Below are 19,361 nucleotides of genomic sequence, written 5' to 3'. Positions count from 1 at the left end.
ACTGGCAGTGCAGAGCCTTACATGGGGCTCGAGCTCAAGACCCGTGAGATCATGACCTGAGCTGAAATCAAGAGTCAATCGCTCAACTGACTGAGCCACCCAGGCACCCCTTTTCATCTTTTATTTTACAGAGAGAGAGAGAGAGCATGCATGAACAGGGGAGGAGCAGAGAGAGAAGGAGAGGGACAATCTCAAGCAGGCTCCATGCTGAGTGCGGAGCCAGACTTGGGGCTTGATCCCACGACCCTGGGATCCTGACCGGAGCCATAATCAAGTCAATTGCTCAACTGACTGAGCCTCCCGGGCACCCCTGGACCTCCTTATTTTCTGACAAACATCAGAAATGCAGGCATCTCTGGAGTGGAGAAAATAACCGTTTCCACCTAGAGGAAATGTTGACTCTTCACCAGCTCTTTCTCCTTCAGAATCAACCACATCGCATCACCACTACATCACATCACAGGGGCTGAAACAGACCTTCTCCTGCTCCCGTACATACCTGAGAAACAAACAAACAAACCACCCCACGCTTCCAGATAACTCAGTCTGCGGCGAGACTTGCTAGGAAGTTCTGAAACAGGCAGCTGCCAGAGACAAGGACCTCATGCCCTAAGCCACCAAACCATAAACAACAGTCAGACATTCTGTTTCCTCCAATTTTGTCCACGGAATCCCTTACTCTCGGGAACCTTCCCGGGCGCTAAAGAAGCGATACATCCCCAGGCTACGAGGAGAAAGGGCAGCTCCCGTGTAGGGATAGAGTAGGGTCTTTTGAGGACCTGAAAGTGAGCCCACACCCTGACTCTTCCCTGCCAGAGGCTCCTATGGAATCTGGCACGATGCATGGGAAATAAAGTATGAATGGAAACAGGAGAAAGGGAACAGGAGGGGCCAGGGCCCAGGGAACCAGGCTGGCTCAGCACTGCAGCCGGACCTGCCTAGAATAATAAGGGCTACGCTCAGCTCTGGCCTCCAGGCTGCAAGCGAGGGCTGCCTCGTAGAGCCGCCTCTGGTTCCCTGCTCTACCCTGGGTTGACCTCTTCACCAGGCTGAGAGCCTCAGCTCGGGAGCGAGTCGGGAGCACTCAGAGATGCTGTGGTTGGAGTGTCAGCGTCACTGCCACGCAGGACATAAGGCGTGAAAGAGGGAAGGCTTCGAGGGGGGTGGAGGGGCAGGCCGGTCCTCCTCAGGAAGCACCAAACTGAGATACGAAACCTGCTCCAGTCGCCTCTTCTCCCCAGACCTGTGCCCTTCTCTCTGATCCGGAGGCTCCCTCTCCCAAGTGAGGCTCTATTTTTCTCCCTATCTGCAAGGGGAGGGATGGAGTGAGGGAGAGGGGTTGGAAGGGAGGGAAAGAAGGTTTGCCAGGTACCTTAGGAGGCACTCCGTGGGGAAATGAGAGAGACATCACACACGTACGATATTTAGTGCCTAGGTGGCGGCCGATACGTACCGGCTGGTCATCGCTACGTATATTGTCTCACTGAATCCTCACCAACAGTCCCACGGGGAGGGCACCACCATTTTATAGCAGGGAGATCAAGATTCAGAGAGCTAGGGTTTGTGCTCTAGTTGAATCCAAGCCACCTTGTCTCAAGTACAAGGACATTGCTGTTACAAAATGGAAAAACCAAAAAAAACCAAAAAAACAACCGTGGCTTTACTTCCTAAAGCCTGATGAGAAGGTCCACGTGAACCTTTCTGTCCCTTGCCCATGAGCCCTGAAGGCTCCTAAAGGTCAGGGGAACACCTCCTCAGTAGTGACTTGAGACCGAGAGGTCCTGCTCGACATTCTCTTCTCTGCTGTCTCCGGCAGTGCCATCACCCACAGTTTCTGAGGTTTGACTTCTTCTCTCAGGCATTTCCCATGCTTCTAAGAGGGCCATGCCCTGTCAAGGAAGCTGGCAAGCGCTTGAACATGGCAGGCTGCCTGGCTGGTGTGAAACATCCTTGGCTGGCCCTTCTCTCTGAAGGTCTAAACCTCACACAGAGGTCTCTCTGCTCCCTCCTCATTACAGGTCCCTTATTTCCATGACCCAGATCCTAGCTCACTCTTGCCAGTTCTTGTCTCTTGGGTCTGGCAGCCATGCCTATCATGGTGCCAGGCTCTTCCTCCCCGCCCCCTGCCATGCCTGCCCTGCCCTATTGCTTCTCCAGTGCCTCCTGGCTTGCAGAAGCAGACCTGGGCGCACACCCTCCTTCCGTCTACTGAGGCCCTTTGGAGGCATGTGGGAAGAAAGTACGTTGGCTAAAGTTCAGGTGGTGGGGGTTACCACCTGTCACCGTCACCCAACAGCCGTGCCCATGCCAGGAAGCCAAGTGAGGGCTGGGGCACCAAAACCAGGCCTCCGCACTGACCACAGGATGGCACACTGTGACCCGTGGTCCTGGTCGAGGTCCTGGAACCTGATGCTAATTCTCAGCCAGCTCCTAGGACCAGGGTTCTAGAGGCTACGCCCTTCCTGAAGAGACAGCATCACTTCCCGGTGAGGAAGCAGGGACACATGAGGCTCTCGTGCCCGCTCTTTTCCTCCCCAAGTTGGCCACACTGAGGAGTCTTCAATTCAGTAGCAGAAACGCAGTGCTAGCATCAAAGGATCTTTCTGGAGAAAATACGTCACCTTTGACCCCTAAGCCTCAGGAATCCAGAATTCTTCCTTCTTTTCCACGGTCGCCTGGTACTTCTAAGTCAAAGCTAAGTCTATGCAGCGTGCCTGGGTGGCTCAGTTGGTTAAGTATCTGACCCTTGATTTCAGCTCAGGTCAGGATCTCATGGTTGTGAGTTTGGGCTCCGTGTGGGGCTACACGCTGACAGTGCAGAGCCTGCTTGGGACTCTCTCTCTCTTCCTCTCTTTCTGCCCCTCCCCTGCTCGCTCTCTCTCTCTCTCTCTCTCTCTCTCTCTCTCTTGCATGTGCACGCATGCGTGCTCCCTCAAAATAAGTAAATAACCTTAAAAAATAAATAAATGAAACTTGGGACTTCATTAAAAAAACAAACAAACCAACTAAGTCTATGTATACCCTGGGCCTAGTCATGTACTACTGGGCGCATCTCCCAAAGAAATAATCATATAGGTTCAGGAGGCGACATGAGTGAAGATGTTCACAGGGACATTACTGTGGTGACAGGAAGTGGTAGGCAACCTGGGATTCCCTGTCCCAATGATGGACAGGCAAAATATGTGTGCTAGACAACAGGGGATATAATCCAACAGTGAGGCACAGATCAGATATACACGCAAGGACACTTGTGATCTTAGAGACAGTGTTGGGGGGGGTGGGGAAAATGCTTTAATAGTGTTTACACAAATTGAAAACACATCATCTAAAGCAATGCTCTATATTTTAAGGGACATATTTATTTATTTTTTGATGAAGAGTTTGCAAAGTCTTTTTTTATTAAGTCTCTTTTTGAGAGAGAGAGAGGGAGAGAGCACGAGTGAGTGAGGGGCAGAGAGAGGGAGAGGGAGAGAATCCCCTGCAGCTTCCGCACTGTCAATGCAGAGCCCGAAGCGGGGCTCGAGCTCACCTGATTTAGGGCTTATATCTCACGTGAGATCATGACCTGAGCCAAAGTCAGATGCTTAACTGACTGAGCCACCCAGGCGCCCCTTTAAGGGACATATTTAAACAAAAGATACATATTAGTCCATTGAAATGGGTGAGGACAGGGATAGAGGTGGGATATGGGGTAACGGTGAACACACAAAGGGCCCCTCGTGGACCAGTGATAAAATGAGCCATGAACCAATGGTATGGTCAGCTCCATACTCTGCACCTGACACCCCAACAAATAAATCCAAAACACATGGTGATCCTGAGACCGTGCAGTCCTCGAGGGGCTCTACTGTCTAAGATACACTAAGGCAACGGTGACCAAACTTACCAGTTCGGGCCTGATGCCTTCAGGGCGCAGGAAAAGGTAGGGCCCATCGACAGCACAAACTTCTCTACACAGCGATACCAAGAATTGACCCACGGTTGGTAGCCTGTTCCTAATCATCTGGCTTGTTGAGAGTCAGCTCACGTCAGAGACTCCAGGAACCATCAAGATGGAGACAGGAGGCTTCATGGCCTGGGTCGGGACACTAAAGCAGACTGTGCCTGAGAGGGAAATGTCACCCCTCCGGTATTCTCCTAAAATAGCATCAATAGATCAGGATGAAAAAGGGCAGTCCCTCAGGCTCTGAGCCATGGGGAATGTACCCGCTTCCACATAATCTGAGTCATACTGGCCCAGGTCACCTCCGTGGCCTCCTGTGACCCCAGGGCTGTGGGGGAGTGTTCGCAGCAAGCCAGAGCTCAGAACAATGTGGAGGACGAAACAACACTGACCATTCCCTTCAGTCGACTAAGGACGACGAGAGCCAATTGCAGGCGGGAGTGACGGTGCCGCGTGGAAGAAGGCCTGTTGTTTAATGGAAGGGGAGCTGGCAGCCTCCCCCAGGCCCTCCCACTTGCTCATGGGAAATGCTCAGGATATGGGGCAGCGAGGGTGTCTGCTTCTCACTCCTAAGCAGGGAGCAGCTCTTCAGAACTGGGACAGGACGCAGACCTTGGCCGGTCACACGCAAACGTCCAGTATGTATATTCTCTCGGACAACACACATTGCCTTTCTTGGGGTTGCTTTCCGTGGTTTTTCCACATTTTGGTTCCAAGGGAACAAAGGGGCTTTTTAGCAGCTGGATTGGATCTTGGGTTATTTTTAGAAGCGAATTTCAGCAGAGTCATGCCAGGCTGGTGGAGAGGGAGAGGAGGGTCAGTCTCCCTTGGCTGCTGGAGCAGGACCTCGTAGCTAGCTCCTAGGCCTCAGGTTCTGGCGGGGGCCCCCAGAGGGGAGGGGGGAAGGCCCTGGCCTCGGCCTGAGAAGGCCACAGCTCAGCCACCAGAAGGGAGTGTCACAGAGCTGCTCTGTCTCCCATAACATTCCTGTGTGACCCTAGTCAGAGTAGGCTGGACATCGTGCCTGGAAGACCGTCCCATCTCCTCCCTCCGCTCCATGACAGCGTCCCCTGGACAGAGCACAGAGAATGCCCTCCACCCCCCAGCCCTTCTCCCAGCCCAGCTGTTTCCTGGAAGTCCCAGGCAAGGACCCCACGCTGAGAAGATGACGTGCATCAGGAAAGAGGGCCGGGGCACTCCCTGATAACATGTCGTCCCATTCGCCCGGCTTTGTCCGTCCTTGTCCACAAACTGCACACACAGCGGCCACCACGGCAGCCCCCGGCCGTAGAAAGCGAACTGGCCACTCTCCTCTGCGCTCGCGGCCTGGTCTGGAGCAGTGGTTCTCAAACTCAAGTGGGCATCAGGAGCCCCGGAGGGCTGATGACAACCTATGGCTGGGCCCTGCTGCTGCTGTGGCCAGAGTTTCTGATTCCGGAGGGGGGAGGGGAGGCCTGGGAATGTGCATATCTAACACGCTCCCTAACAAGGGTGCCGCGGCTGCGGGTCTGGGGCCCACACAGAGGACACCGCACAGGTTACGAGGCATCTCTGCGAGGAACGTCAGGAACCCCTTTCACAACCCCAGGTTAATGCACTTTGGGGGCCTCGAATAGGGGCCGGGTCCGGAAGGTGCTCTCTGACCTAGGCTGACAGGGGAGGCACAGGAGAGTCACATCACACATTCCTTCCTGCCTTTCCCTCTCCCAGGGTGCCGATCGCTGCTTCCATGCATCTCAGGGCACCCCCTTTCCCAGACACCCGTGATCTTCCCCAGGGAAGCCCCTCTCCTGTCAGTCCTTGAGAAAACGGACTCGAGAGGACTCCCCGGAACTTGCCACAGGAGCCAAGGTTTATTCGTAAGTTGAAACAAGCCACCTCGTCAGCTTCAGAGGACACCCAGGCCTCTCCTGGGTCCAGCTGGAGCTAAGCGCCCTCTGCGCTCCTGTTTCCTATGACTGACCCCAGGTGAGAGACGGAGGGGGCCGCCCGCAGGTGACGGGAAGCCTGGGAACCAAGGACACCCACCCCTCGCGTTGGGCTCCCCCAGTGTTCCCGCCACTGGCCCATCCGGACCCCAGGCTGCCTTCCCCCGCCACCCCCCGCACCCCCTCGGGGGCACCTGCCCGCTGCTCTGGGGTGCGGCTGGCGGGGGGGGGGGGGGGCGGGGGCAGCAGCTGTTTTCCAGTCGGGGTGACAGGCTGCTATAAACACCCGCTCTAGGTTGCTATGGCGAAACGAGGGTGCAGCCTGGCTACAGTGAAGCTATTTATGTGCCTGTAACGGCAGAGTGGTCTGTTTTTTATTATTTTACTTTTCAAGCTTTCCTTTCCCAACCCCCTAGTATGGCTTAAAAAAAAAAAAAAAAACCAAAAAAACCAAAAAAACCAAAAAGAGCCACTGTAACTTTCTCAGGAACAAAAAGAGTGTGCAGCTGTAAAACAGAGCTTGCTTGGGACTTGAGCCAGGAAGGGGAAACCTGAGGTGGGGGATACAGCCCCTTCCTTTCAAGAAGGGAATGTGTGGCTTCGTACTCATACAGGTGTGCAGGCACCCCAGCCCCGCAAGGAGAAAGGCCAAACTCGGTGTCCCCCACCTCTGTACCACTTACATTATTAAGCGGAGGCAAAGCCACTTCATCTTCTAGCTTCCTTTCAAAGGCTCCAGCCAGCAACGTTCCTCACATCCCCCTCGGCCCCCCCCCCCCCCCCCGCCATCGGCCCCCATTGGCCGCCAATGTCATCAGGGCGAGGACACGGGAGATTCCGCCAGGAGTCACGGGAAGAGAGCCCAGCCCCCCGGCGTCCCCCCGGCTGCAGGTCTGCAGGGAATGGCCTCTAGAGGTACCTCTGAAGGGGACCCGTGTTTCCCCACTTACACAGAGAACTTTCATCCAATTCTCACCCCTCAGGGGAGCTCTGGGGTGAAGGGCTATCCTGCACAAGATTTAGAGTTGTAGTCAACGTGGCGAGGACCCCGAGCTGGCAACCAAGGAGTTGGCAATGAAGGCTCAGATGCTGAAGGATGATTAGGAGTCAGATTGATTCCTCCTTGGACACCCATGTCTTCAAGGCGCCAGGCACACGGGGAAGAAAGGTTTTTGGCAGAAGAGGTAGGGAGTGACCAGAGATGAGCCCCTAGATGGGGCACTATTGCCCCCTGCCTTCTCCACTCGTCCAACCCCAAATAAAGTAACAAAAAAGAAAAACGAAATGGGCCGTGGGTCATAGGCATCTCAAGAAGGGCAAGAGAGTAGAAGGAACTAGCCCATGTGGTAATCTCCCCTCTCTCTCTCTCTCTCTCTCTCTCTCTCTCTCTCTCACACACACACACACACACACACACACACACACAATGTGTACCAATTTTGATAAACAAGCAATAGGTTGACAATTACTAAATAGCATCTAAGTAAGAGAGTCACCTTCCAGAAACAGCTGGCTGGAATACAAACGATGCTGCAGAATTTTACCAGCCCTCTTTTTCCACCTTATTCCAGCTCCTTTCGGATTTGGTATATCCTTAGGAGGAGGGAAAAAAAAAAAACCTTCCCGCCGATGGGCGTGTGAATCAGATAGAAGTGAAGTTGGGGCAGTGCTAAGAGCAAATCCCACGAACTGTTCCCATTTCTTCCATCTCAGATTATAACTGAATGCTTCCAGCTGCCACCATAGCTCTGAAAGGGTATTGAGGAAAACAACCCCACGAGGAGGAGAGAGGGCAGAAGGGGGCAGCTGCAGCTTTTCCACCAGGGAAGCATCCTCGGCTGCCCCAGGAGAGGTCAAAGGCCTAACTGACAGCCCGGGTTAGCCGACAAAGTCTGGCTGGGAAAATCAGAACCTGGGACGGAAATCAGTCCTGGCAATACCTTGGGGTCAAAAGAGCAGAGTAGTCATGGTTGCTAAGCCTGTCAAAGCAAGTGTCATCAGCATCCCATTGTTCCTGTCGGGTACAAAGGGAGGAGGGAGGAGGTGAGGAAAGGGTCCAGTACGGGGCACTATCCTGGACGGTTGACAGTAGGCTGGGGGGGAAGGCTGGTGTCCCAGACGTTAGCGTCTCTGTTCCTAAGTCTCAGGGTATTAATTCAAGCAGAGTGGCCATTACTTAGGAATACACAGAAAGACAAAGAGAGGCAGACACCCCCAAGGTAGAGGAAGCTTCCCAAAAGTCACGGACTAGAAAGAACATCTGTTCAAGAGAGCTCAGATCCGTGGTGATGGACACGGGGCCCGTTGTCGAAAGAGACAAAGGGCAGGCGGAGAGGTGATTCAGCCTCAGCTGGTCACTGTAGCTGGAAGCGGCGGGAGAGTGGAGGGTACGGCGTATTCTTCCTCCAAGTGAGCAGAAAGGTTGTCTCATCTCTCTATCCCAACCCCTGCCCTAGTGCCTGACCTGACACGTGGACTTGATGAATGAATCACCCTTCTCTGTTCCAGTGTGCTTCCATTTCCAAGGGAAGGAGAAGCACGGAATTCCCAGAAGGGGACCCAATCTCCAGAGAGAACCAGGCACCTCTAAGTCCCAAGAACCACTCCTTCACCATTTGGCTCCTCTCCCCCTCCTCCCTCCTGGGGCCCTGGTAGACCGAACGGATTGGCACATCTCACTGGTTCTCCAGAACACCATCCCAGGGCTCTTCTGGTGCAGGTAGAGGGAGACCAGCCATCATTGCAGGGGTCCCCCACTCTCTAGGGAGGAGGCAAAGGTAAACACAAAGAGTTTCAGTTCTCCCAACACCCATCCGATTCCAAACTCCCACACACAGCATTTTAAACACCACTGCAGTACCTCCAAGGAAAAGTCTGGGAGACTATGGTGACGGTGGTAGGGGGGAGGCCTGGAGGAAGTGACAAAAAAGGCTTCTTTCTGGATTCTATCTGAGGCACTGTGCTGCCAGAAATCATAGGAAAAATACCTCGTTCCAAACTCTCTCCATCTCATTTTCTTCCCTATACCTCATTTCCAAGGTTCTCACTTTATTTTTTTTTCTATCTGTGTATATCACTTTCCCCATCTCTCCCTGTCTCCCTGTCTCCCTCCTTCCTTCTCTCTCTCCTTCTCTATCACCCCCCACTAGCACCGCCCCCCCTCATCTATCTGTCTCAATCTCAAAATCCCTCTCCTTCTCTTTTTCACAACTTTAGCAACAGCCTGATTGGATGGAGTTCCATTCTCTTTATGTAGTAGTTTCTGGAACCCATCAGCCCTGTCCAGCGCCCACTGGCTCAAGTCGGGGCAGGTACAGATGTGCTGAGAAGCAGGTTGGGCACTTCCGGGGCTGTCACGGTGAGCACCAACACAGCACCAATCCATGTCACTGGGGTCACAGATGATGGACCGAGGGCACACAGGATGAACTCTGTGAGTCTACCTGCCCCCTCCCACAGCCTTCTGGAGCTTGCCTGGGCCAAGCCAAATATGTAGCATCTAACCGTGCCTGAGGTATAGGCAAATGGCTAACACCAAGGCCCCAGAAGTGAGGAGCTCTAACGAGATGGGGGAAGAGAAAGGATAGGAGATTATTCCATGGACTAAAAGCTAGAGTCGGGATTTAGTACGCTCAGCCAAGTTCCCAATGTGGCACGAATAAGGGAGCGGCCCGATGGAGGAAGGGGCTGGGAGCCTGGACAGGCTGAAAGGCACCCAGGACTACAGTCTGACTCTGGCTCCTTTCAAAGTGTCCACAGAAACGGAAAAGTCCAGAACTGAACACAATAAGCTAGTCCGACCCAACCACAAGCTGCAAGATACTCCACTATCCCACCTCGCCTCCACTCTGAGCCTAGAGAACGTGGGTAGGGAGTAGAGGCTGGAGTCCAGCTTCTTGGCCACATGGCTGCCTTCTGCCCCGCCACTGTGCGAGGATTCGAGGATTCACAGAGGGACCCAGGCCCAGCAGAGCCAGACCTCTGCAGGCAGTCTCACACTATTTGCCCAACACTTGCTTCTGCAAAAGTCCCCTTGCCCCCCCCCCCCCCCAAGGCTCACACACCCTGGCCAGCTGTTCCAAATCTGTAAGCTCTCCATCACCGGAGAACAATCCTTTTCGGTCGGAGGGTTGGAGGGAGGGGTCCATGCTCTCCCTTCAGGGTCTCAGCCACTGAACCCTCCCTCTGCAGGCAGCCAAGTCGAAAGAGAAGCTGAGGACATACCGCCAGGCCCTCCCTCCCCCCACCTCCTCCAACAGGCAGGGCCAGAAAGAGAACTCCTCCGTGGGGGAAGTCCCAGGGCAGTGAGGCCTGGAAACTTTGCCGTCTAAGGCTGTGGAATTCTCCTACCGGGCTCCTGCAGTTCATCACTGTGGCTCCCTGGATTCCCGATTTGGGCTTTAAAAGGTAGCACCAGAGCGAGAAGGCCAAACATGTTGAGGAGAAGAAAAAGAAAAAAACAGCAGTTGGTGGCAGCTCACAGATAACCGCCTCCGACGTTCGTCTTCTGAGTGACTGAGTACGTGTGGGGGGTGGGGGGGGGGGAGAAGAAAAGAGCAGAAGGAAAAGAAGTGTCGACCACACCCCAGAACACTCTTCAGGGTTCCCAGCTAATGTTGCCTTTTTTCGCACTCCGGACCCTAACCTGCTGGTGCAACGATCACCTAGGGCTTGGTTGGTTTGAAACTTTCTCCTCTGAGCAGATCTGAAAAATGGGAGGCTCTTGCCCCCCTTTGGAAAAAAGAGAGCCAGAGGGCTCACAGGTGTGAGTGCAAGGCCTTGGGACATGAACTTCCAAGACTGAAGAAGTGGCCTCTTGGCCAGGTTGCCATGGTTTCCATGAGAACAAACAGAGGGTTGGCTCTACAGAGGGGTAGGAGGGCGAATGGCCTTTTTCTCTCCATGGGAATAGTTTCAAGGGCCAAGGCAGGAGGGGCATACAGTAAAACACGCAGAGACGGTTACAGAAAGGTTCTAGGGGAAAGACAGTGGACAGTCTTTTTTTTTTTTTCTGAATTTTTTTTAATGTTTATTTATTTTTGAGACAGAGAGAGACGGCGCGAGCGAGGGAGGGTGGGGCAGAGAGAGAGGGAGACACGGAATCCGAAACAGGCTCCAGGCTCTGAGCTGTCGGCACGGAGCCCGATGCGGGGCTCGAACCCACGAACAGTGAGATCATGACCTGAGCCGCAGTCAGACGCTCAACTGACTGAGCCACCCAGGCGCCCCGACAAGGGACAGTCTTGACGGTCCCCATTCTTCCCGGGGAGACTAGGGTGGAAGGCCCCACTAATAGGATGATAAGACACTGCTCAGGCGGTGAGCCAAACCTAGGAAGGAAATAGGAAGATAAAATGCCCAGCCAACCCAACTGTAGGAGGCAGGGAGAACACAGCAGAAGTTGAGCTGCTTTGGGAAGGGCGAAGACTTCCAAAGACTCTGAGTTTTGCTTTGCAAGGAGGGCAGGGAGAGGACTAGGCCCCCGCAGTGATATGTAGAGGGGCTGCTCCCCAGGACTGAGGCCCACCCCCCTGCCCACCCTCAATGCCAACATTAGCGCACCGCCTTCCCAGGCCCCCGGGGTCAGGACTCTTTCCAAAGGAGCCAGATGGGGCAGAGGACTGCCAAGTGCCCAAATCCTGCCACGTCCTCCTAGCAGGAGCTGTCTGCTGAACAGGGCCACCTGGCCAAGGAATTCCCTTTCAGACTCATGGGCAGCTCTCTGCATCGTGTGAGAACCCCCTTGGATGCCTCCTCCAGAGCTGGTGCCAGCCTGGCTCACACTGGAGAGACGGAAAGGAGGCAGAGCCGCGCAGGACTCTGCGACACCCAGAAGCGGCGATGACTGCACCTCTGTGGGTGAGTCCCACGTACGCCCTGCTACCTTCTCAGAGCCGCGCGGGGCCAGGTCCTGACTGATCACAAGCTGGGAGGCGGGCCGGACCCCATCCCAATTTCATCATCCCTGGCAACCGCACTAGCCAGTCAATTTCCCGGCCTTTTCGGGGAGGAGACCCTCCACTTTTCCTAACAACTGCATCAGACATCTCACAGAATTCCAGAATCACAGTCGTGAAGGGAACTTGAGGGACAATATAATACAAACCCCTTCATTTTATAGTGAAGCACGTCTGAGTCAAACACGGGGCCGGGCCCTGGGACAAAAAGGCTATGCAGTCTCGGCGGAAAAGCAGGGTACAGGGAGAGGCACACGATACAAAGAAATCCGTATTCGGTGCCCAGTGAAGGGTGGAAATACCTCCTTTACCTGTTCGCCTGTGTGTATCCCACACGGCCAGGATCCGCCCTGCAGGCCGGCTTGCCAGCTGCCTCCAGGGAGAGCTCCCTCACAGCCTGGCCTTTCCCTGCTGGGCTCGGCCCACACCACGAGGGGAGGGGAGCTTTCTCGAGGCTTTCCAGAGCTGCCCCTGAACATGGGTATGAAGTGAAAAGGTGGTTGGGACATGAAACACCCTAAGTTTTGCTGGGTAGGTCATGCGCCCACGGGCCGTATTCATCCGAAGGGGGCATGTGTCGAACATCTTCATAAAGGTGGCTTATGGGCACTTAGCTGTCAGCCTGGCACATGGCCCCGGGTCACTAGGCCCTAAGAAATATCTAAGAAACCCAGAAGGGAATCCAGTTTGACCAGAAGGGCTCAGGGCACCACGGCAGCCAGCCTCACGGGCCCGTCCCTCCTGGAGCTCTGCCTGGGGCGCCTGGGTGGCTCCGTCGGTTAAGTGTCCGACTTCGGCTCAAGTTGTGATCTCACGGTTCGTGAGTTCGAGCCCTGAGTCGGCCAGGCTCCTGCCCCTCTCAGCCCACAGGCTCTCCCGTGACAGCTCTTCCCAAGCAGCCCTAGGCTTGCCTCTGCCTCAGCACACCCTTCCTCCAAATCCATTCTTCCTGGGCCTTCGTATCCTCATCTGAAGAGTAGAGATAATGAGAATAGCCTACCTCAGACAGAAGTTGAGAGGATCATCACTTCTTTACAGTACAAAGGCCCACCGCTCTTGGATGAAGATGAAATTGCCTTACTATCGAACAGGGGCGCCTGGGTGGCTCAGTCTGTTGAGCGTCCGACTTCGGCTCAGGTCATGAGCTCACAGCTCGTGAGTTCGAGCCTTGCATCGGGCTCTGTGCTGACAGCTCAGATCCTGGAACCTGCTTGGGATTCTGTGTCTCCCTCTCTCTCTCTGCCCCTTCCCCGCTTATGCTCTGTCTCTCTCTCTCAAAAATAATAAACATAAAAAAAAAAAGAAGCTACTCAACAATGAAAACAAAGTGACGAGGCTGCTTCTCTGTCAGAGGCCCCCAGTGCCTCCGGCCACCTTGTTCCCATGCTTCCTAGCCCTGGGCCCTGGCTCTATGTACCAGGAAGACAGGGGTGCTCCCCATTCACGGACTTCTCTAGAATCTCCAACGTTTGCAAGCTGTATCCGGGGAACGGCCTGCCCGAGGTTCCTTGTAAGTGGTATCAGCAAGACTGAGCAGAAAGGCAGTAAAGTTCATGAGAATCAAAGAAGATTGTGGTAAGAACTCACATCCGGGCAATGCCTCACCATTTCAAAGCACTCTGATGTGTGATCTTAGGGACGGGCTTTTAAGGTAGACAGGACTGATGATAATACTCCTTCTACCAATCTTATAAAACATGGTCTGAAAGGTACATGACTCAGTGAAGGCCAGGCAACCGCAGGAAGAGCCAGCAAGAAGCTGAGGCCCACCCCCCTGCCCACCCTCAATGCCAACATTAGCGCACCACATGCTACCAGGTCCTATAAGGCAGGTGGCGAGACAGGAAAAGGGACCAAGAGAGGAGCCCATATAAAACAGCCCGATCATTGTTAGGCCCCACCCAGGACTCTGGAGCTGGGGGATTCCTGTCCTGATGACCTCAGAGGATTAATATAGGCTCTCCCACTTCCTCCCAGAGGTACCTGTGAGACACGCTGAGGGTAGGTGTGATGTCAGTATGTGTCACCCTCTCAGCCTGTGGACACCTTGAGGGTACAGATTGTGGTCCAGACAGAGACAGCGCAGCTGCTGGTGCACTGAAGGGGTGTAGGAGGGAGAGAAACAGAGAAAGGAGAACAGAAAAGGGCGAGGAAGATTCAGGGAAAGGAAGGAAGGGGGCCCTTCCCGAGGGAAACTCCCAGAGAAGGCTAAATAAAGACAGACATGCCTGTATCAAGAAGCCCCCAGGGGCGCCTGGGTGGCTCCGTCGGTGAAGTGTCCGACTTCGGCTCAAGTCATGATCTCACGGTCCGTGAGTTCGAGCCTGCGTCGGGCTCTGTGCTGACAGCTGAGAGCCTGGAGCCTGTTTCAGATTCTGTGTCTCCCTCTCTCTGACCCTCCTCTGTTCATGCTCTGTCTCTCCCTGTCTCAAAAATAAATTAAAAAAAAAAAAAAAGTTAAAAAAAAAAAAAAACAGCACCCTGGGCTGCACCCTCCCCCACCGCCTGGGACACTGACCCCCCTCAGCTTCCTGCTGCCAGGAAAGAGACTGTTCTCTCCATATTACTGCAAATTATGATAGACCCAAGGGAGTTTGATTAAAGAGAGCATCCGCCAACAGATGGATGGATGGATGAACAAAATGTGGTCTATCCATACAAGGGACCATTATTCAGCCTTAAAGAGGAACGAAATTCTGATACCTGCCACAACATTCCTGGACCCTGAGGATATTACGCTCAGTGACAGAAGCCAGACCCGAAAGGACAAATACTGTATGATTCTGCTTAGATGGAGTGTCTACTCTAGGCCCAAATTCAGAGGCAGGAAGTAGAGCAGAGGGGGCCAGGGGCCGGGGGAAGAAGGTGGGGTGCTATTGTTTACCGGATACAGAGTTTCTGTCTGGGATGATGACAAAGTCTGGAGATGGATGGTGGTGACAGCTGCACAACAGTGTGCGCGTACTTAACGCCACTGAATGGTACACTCCAAATTGGTTACAAGGTTAAATTTGTGTTCTATTTTACCGCAGTTTTTGTTTGTTTTGGGGTATTTTTTTTGTTTTTTTAATGTTTTTTATTTATTTTTGAGACAGAGAGAGACAGAGTGCAAGTGAGGGAGGGGCAGAGAGAGTCGGAGACACAGAATCCGAAACAGGCTCCAGGCTCTGAGCTGTCAGCCCAGAGCCCGACGCGGGGCTCGAACCCACGAACCTTGAGGTCATGACCTGAGCTGAAGTCGGACGCTTAACCGACTGAGCCACCCAGGCACCCCTGTTTGTTTGTTTTTTAAGGAAGACAGGAAAGCCAATGGCACAGTGCTGGTGCAGACAGGTGAGACAGGCAGAAGGCAAGAGCGGAGGGAGGCTCAGGACCGTGGAGCCCAGTTGCTGCTGCCATCAGGAGCTCAGCCCCACCTTGGTAACGGAGGTGGGGGCCTAGTGGCACAGCGGTCAGTTAGTCCAGACAGCGGCCTCTGACACGTCCAGGGCTGGCAGCCCACGGAGGGCCTGGAACAACATCACATCACTGAACAGGTGGCCTGGCAAGGCGGAGGGGCAAGGCCAAGGGGAGGGGAAATAGACGAGGCTCTGTGTGTATGTGTGTGTGGGGGGGTGGGTACGGGTGGTGGTGGAAGGGTGTTCAGGGCCATGGACCAGTTCTTTTTCCAAGCAGAAGGGAAAATGTCAGCTTTCACCTACTCACTCTCCCAAGGTCACCCCATCACTGGCTCAGAGCACACAGGCATCGGCTTAGAGCTGGTACAGCGAAGGCCTTCCTGACTCGCAGTGGAAATATAGGATCTCCGGTCTTTTCGAGGACCTCCTATATTATCTCATTTGATCCTCCCGACAAACTTGGGAGGTGGGTAATACGGCCTCCATTTTACAGAGAAGAAAGCTGGCTAAGTACCTTCTCTAGGGCCACATAATAAAGCAGAGCTAGAATCAGAGTTTGGCAAAGGCTACACTTCTTCCACAATATTGCCTTGAGGGTGCTTTCCGGACATGAGGGCTTGTTGTCTCTTAGAGTACAGTGCAGCGATCAAGAGCCCAGGCTCTGTGAGCAGGCCGACCCAAATCCCAGATCCACCGTCACTACCTGTTTGACCTTGAGAAAGTTAGTTCGTGTCTCTGTTCTTCGGTTGTGGCAGTGATACACGGGGGATAATAATAGTAACCTGGTGTAACGGGTGGCCAGATTTTGAGATAAGTGAATAATCCACATAAAGACGCACAGTGCTGCCTCATAGTGAGCCCTCAAATATAATTATTGTGGTTATTATGTCACGCTATCTATCAGCCCGTTTCACCTGTTGGGTGTGGGGCCACTAGGGCCTGCTCACCGGTCAGAAGGTGACTGTGGAAATGGTACGGTATTTCCCTGGCTTCTGCATAAGGGAGAAATTAACACCTTATGGTTGGAAGGGACTTAAGGTCATTTGGACCAATCTTTTGCCCGGTGTTAGAGGCCATTCTCTTCCTACTCGTCCCTTGGAGCCAACTCATTAGCTCTTACTCCCTCTTACATTAAATTGGGCTCTAATTTGTCATCTCCAGCACAATGGTTGGCACGCATTCTCTGTCTTACAACTCCTTTTGTGATAGCTCCTATTATCCCCTCTCAACAGTTGAAGAAACTGAGGCCCAGAGTCCTACAGTTAACTAGCGCTCAAGCTGGGCCATGAACACAGGCCTGCCTGATTCCAAAGCTCATATTCTCAGCTATTACGTGATACTTTTGCGTTAGAGAAGAGAGAAAAAAAAATCTACTATATGGTAGAGGGGAAAGTAGCTGTGGTCACATTCCAAATCTACCATTTAAGTGAGCACCTAGCATTTAATGGGCATTATTTTGCGTCAAGGACTCCATGACTTATTTTTACAGAGAGGACGACTGAGGGCCATTAATATGTTCAATACCAGAAATTTCCTAAGTAAGAAAGGCGAATTTCATACTCATGTTGATGCTTTTCCTTTTACCATGCTGTTTCTCAGAACCTCAGTTGACTCATCTTTTTTTTTTTTTTTTTTTAATTTTTTTTTTCAACATTTATTTATTTTTGGGACAGAGAGAGACAGAGCATGAACGGGGGAGGGGCAGAGAAAGAGGGAGACACAGAATCGGAGACAGGCTCCAGGCTCTGAGCCATCAGCCCAGAGCCCGACGCGGGGCTCGAACTCACGGACCACGAGATCGTGACCTGGCTGAAGTCGGACGCTTAACCGACTGCGCCACCCAGGCGCCCCAGTTGACTCATCTTTAAATAGAATCAATACTCACTCCCATTTCATTCATTCTTCAGTAAATGAGTGCCTACTGAGTTCCAGACCTTGTTCTGAGCACAAAGATACAGTGATAACAGAAACTGCAATTTTTACGCCTTCTTTTTGCCTGGCACTCTTACCCATATTACGTGAAATTAGGAATGTCAACGAATCAAAATGATTCCCGGGTAGCCACTCAATAAATGGCGATAGTCATTCTTTTTTCTGTCTAGATTACAACTCAAACAACAAAAAAAATTGTAACGGCCACATTTTCCATTGTCTTCATTTACGTTTCCTTTTCTTTCTTCCCATTATCTTCCCTGGTTTGAATTTATATTATTCTTAGTGTTTCAGTGTAAGCCTAGAAATTTTACTTTGAAGTTACATTATGCCTAGTGTTTCAGTATCCTTCCTGAATTTTAGACTGCCTTTTAGGTAATTTTTCTTCTTTCTGAAGTATTTTCTTCAGAAGTCACTTTAGTGAAGGGCCTATTGGTAGAAACGCGTTTTTGTGTGTCTGCAAAGGCTTTTGCAAGACATTCTTGGAAGATCATCACTGATGCTAAAATTCTGTGTTAGCACTTCTTTTCTTAGTGCTTTGGAGATATTACTCCACTGTCTTCTGGCTGTTATGTTGAGGTTGAGAAATCAGTTGTTGGTCTAAATGTCAGGCCCTGAAAAGGAATTTACCTTCTGGGTTTACTCTAAAGGAGTTTAGCCTTGGTGTTCCGTAGTTTCATTTTGATGTATCTAAGGGTCAATTTTATTTATCGCTCTTGGGATTCATTAGGTATCATACATATAACGATGGTATTGTGTCAATTATTGACCATTGCTTCTTCAAATATTGTCACATTCCTATTTTCTCTATTATCTCCTCCTGAAACATTAATTAAATGTATACTGGGAGGGGCGCCTGGGTGGCGCAGTCGGTTAAGCGTCCGACTTCAGCCAGGTCACGATCTCGCGGTCCGTGAGTTCGAGCCCCGCGTCGGGCTCTGGGCTGATGGCTCAGAGCCTGGAGCCTGTTTCCGATTCTGTGTCTCCCTCTCTCTCTGCCCCTCCCCCGTTCATGCTCTGTCTCTCTCTGTCCCCCCCAAAAAAAAAAAAATGTATACTGGGATCTTTTTTAGTCTGCTCCGGGGATGGGTGGACCATAACACATGAGCCACATCTGGCCTGCTGCCCGTTTCTGTAAAGAATAATTTACTCTCTGGCCCTTTGAAGAAAAAATTTGCCAACCCCTGCTCTATTTTCCTGCCTCTACACCTTTTCCACATCTTCCATCGTCTTTTTCATCATCTATGTAATTTCTTCAGAAATATCTTCTGGGGTGCCTGGGTGGCTCAGTCGGTGGAGCGTCCGACTTCGGCTCGGGTCATGATCTGGCAGACTGTGAGTTCGAGCCGAACGTCGGGTTCTGTGCTGACAGCTCGGAGCCTGGAGCCTGCTTCAGATTCTGTGCCTCCCTCTCTCTCTGTCCCTCCCCACCCCCCCACGCTCTATCTCTCTCTCCTTCAAAAGTAAATAAACAGTAAAAAAAAAAAAAAAAAAGAAATCCCTTCCGGTTCACTAATATTATCTTCAGCTGTGATATAGTCTTTTTTAAACTATTCATTGAAATCTAAATTTCCTTTACTGTATTTTTTCATTTCTGGGAGTCCCATTTGGGTATCTGCTGAATTGAGTTTCTTGTCCATCATTCTTTCAATACCCTCTTATTTCTTATAACATATTAAAATGTATATATGTATATATGTATACATACATATATAATTTTTTTTAACGTTTATTTATTTTTGAGACAGAGAGAGACACAGCATGAACAGGGGAGGGGCAGAGAGAGAGGGAGACACAGAATCGGAAGCAGGCTCCAGGCTCTGAGCCATCAGCCCAGAGCCCGACGCAGGACTCGAACTCGCGGACCGCGAGATGGTGACCTGAGCTGAAGTCGGACGCTTAACTGACTGAGCCACCCAGGCACCCCAGTATGATTTTAATAATTTTTTTTTCAACGTTTTTATTTATTTTTGGGACAGAGAGAGACAGAGCATGAACGGGGGAGGGGCAGAGAGAGAGGGAGACACAGAATCGGAAACAGGCTCCAGGCTCTGAGCCATCAGCCCAGAGCCCGACGCGGGGCTCGAACTCACGGACCGCGAGATCATGACCTGGCTGAAGTCGGACGCTTAACCGACTGCGCCACCCAGGCACCCCAGTATGATTTTACATAATAACTCCTATATCTGCAATTTTTGTAGGT

The 19,361-nt window shown here is 52.2% G+C and overlaps 1 protein-coding gene across 12 annotated transcripts in view; it reads right to left on the bottom strand.

Annotated features, from left to right (window-relative positions):
• ATP2B4 (ATPase plasma membrane Ca2+ transporting 4) overlaps positions 1-19,361 on the bottom strand; it is a 98,327-nt gene that overhangs the window by 56,755 nt on the left and 22,211 nt on the right. For 2 of the 12 annotated variants that reach the window (XM_003999386.6, XM_045049013.1), the window contains exon 1: positions 3,887-4,205. The exons of the other annotated variants lie outside the window; for them this stretch is intronic. The gene's annotated coding sequence lies outside the window, so the exon portion shown is untranslated. Of the gene's footprint in view, positions 1-3,886; positions 4,206-19,361 lie in introns of those variants that run through there. 12 annotated transcript variants of the gene reach the window in all.

This window comes from Felis catus, chromosome F1 (genome assembly GCF_018350175.1).
Source record: "Felis catus isolate Fca126 chromosome F1, F.catus_Fca126_mat1.0, whole genome shotgun sequence".
Classification (NCBI taxonomy): domain Eukaryota; kingdom Metazoa; phylum Chordata; class Mammalia; order Carnivora; family Felidae; genus Felis; species Felis catus.
Note: the sequence above shows the minus strand (reverse complement) of the source record. Positions and strands in the feature narration are given on the sequence as shown.